We start from the raw sequence: 2211 nt of genomic DNA, 5'->3' as shown, positions 1-2211 counted from the left end.
TATTTCATAAATATATACATACCAAAAGTATGTGGGGTTATTTTGTTATGTAAAAATCATTTTAGCTAAGTATTTGATCTTTCGTCTTTGTTTTGATGCTTTCAAAATGTCAGCCATAATGGTTTTAGTCTCTAGTTACTATACTTCAATTTAATAAATACAATTTAATTAATATAATTTTCAGATAGTTGTAGACAAATGACTTAGAATAAAAGGTGATTCCCTAAAAGCGATGCTAGCTCAGAAACAGGAATGAAGCAGTAATGAAATCCAAGCAGGGTTTATTGCCCTAATTTCCTTGATAGTTACCACGACTATTGCTGTCTTAATCTATTCAGACTACAGGATATTGTGAATCAAGTGTCTCAAAATGTATTTATAACTCTGGGAACTCAAGAAGTTTTAATGTAAAAAAAATGGAGCATAAGCTGAATTCTATATTTGAAGTAATACAGTTGTTAGGAGATGAGATTCAAGGGTTAAAGCTAAGAGCTCATTTGAAGTGCCATGCTAAATATAACTGGGTATATGTAACCTCTTCTATTCACAATGAAAATGTTACTGGATGAGAAAGATTAGAACTCATCTGAAAAGAATTTGGCATAATGCTAATGAATCCTTAAATTTAATGTGATTGCATCAGGAGATTACTGATTTTAAAAAGGCAAAGTTGGATTTTGATGCAGCTAAAACTGCTGTAGACATCCCAATCCAATTTTAAAAGGACATTTCCTCTTGGTCATTCTTTACTCTTTCATTAGGAGCTATTGCAGCTATGGGAATATGTGTATTACGAGACATTATTTGCTTGCCTAGGATTATCAAGCTACTAGTGAACTCTCAGTGGAAAGTCGATTTCAGAGATGCATAGAGTTAACCTCTGCACCTTCCCTTGAAATTTTCCCAGGGTTGGAAGTAAAAAATGAGTATGTCCTTTTCACCACCTTGCAAACTAAGACCTGGCATAAATGATGGAATTCATGTGCCAAGGACAGGTAAGACTGGATGGTTGTAAAAGGCAACCTACAACAGACACAGTCATCTGTGGTGTCCAGAGGACATTTAATAAATAAATATAAAAAAGGGGGAATTGTAAGAGCCCACAGTGACCCCAGTTTGTGCCTTGATTCCATCTTGACTCAAGGTCAGAGAGTTCAAGTTTGTCCTTGCTCTCTTAGGCTGGATAACAGGGTGTTTGGCCAAAGGCATGGTTTTCAGATGTCTTATTTTTCAAGGTTGGATAACAGGATGTTTTGCCAAAGGCATACTTACCAGATGTCTTGCGAATTAAGGAGGTATTTTATGCAGGTCTGTTCAAGAGGTCAGGTGGGGCCTGGCACCTACTTGAACATGGTAGATGATTTTTTGATGTGTTCTTGGATTCAGTTTGCCAGTATTTTAGTAAGTAATTTTGCATTAATATTAATGGGAAGATTGGAGTATAATTCTCTTTCCTAGTTGTGTCTTTGTGTGGTTCGGGTATCAAGGTAACTGTAGCCTCATAAAAAAGAGTTTGGCAATGTTCCTTCTGTTTGTATTATTTGGAACAATTTGAAGAATATTGGTATTAACTCTTCTTTGAATGTCTGGTAGATTTCTGCACTGAAACCATCTGACCCTGGGCTTTTTTTGGTTGGGATATTGTTGATGACTGCTTCTATTTCCTTAGGAGTTAAAGATCAGTTTAAATTGTTTACTGATTGATCTTGATTTAATTTTGGCATATGGTACCTATTCAGAAAATTGTCCATTTCTTTTACATTTTCCAATTTTGTTGAGTATAGGTTTTCAAAGTATGACACAATGATTCTTTGGATTTCCTTGGTGTCTGTTATTTTGTCTCCTGCTTCATTTTGCTAATTTGGATATTCTCTTTCTGAATTTTGGTCAGTTTGGATGAGGGTTTGTCTATCTTGTTGATTTTTTTTTTTGATGAACCAACTCTTTCTTTCATTGATTCTTTGTATTGTTCTCTGTGTTTCTATTTCATTAATTTCAGCCCTCAATTTGATTATTTCCTGCTATCTACTCCTCTTGAGTGAGTTTGCTTCTTTTTTGTTCTAGAGCTTTCAGATGTACTGTTAAGTCACTAGAGTGAGATTTCTCCAAATTCTTCATGCAGGCACTTAATGCTATGAGCTTTCCTCTTAGCACTGCTATCATTGTGTCCCATAAGTTTGGGTATGGTGTGCTTTCATTTTCATTGAATTC

The sequence above is a fragment of the Peromyscus californicus genome, unplaced genomic scaffold (assembly GCF_007827085.1).
Source record: "Peromyscus californicus insignis strain IS unplaced genomic scaffold, ASM782708v3 Scaffold_5__1_contigs__length_169319896, whole genome shotgun sequence".
Lineage (NCBI taxonomy): Eukaryota > Metazoa > Chordata > Mammalia > Rodentia > Cricetidae > Peromyscus > Peromyscus californicus.
This window is presented reverse-complemented; position numbering follows the sequence as displayed.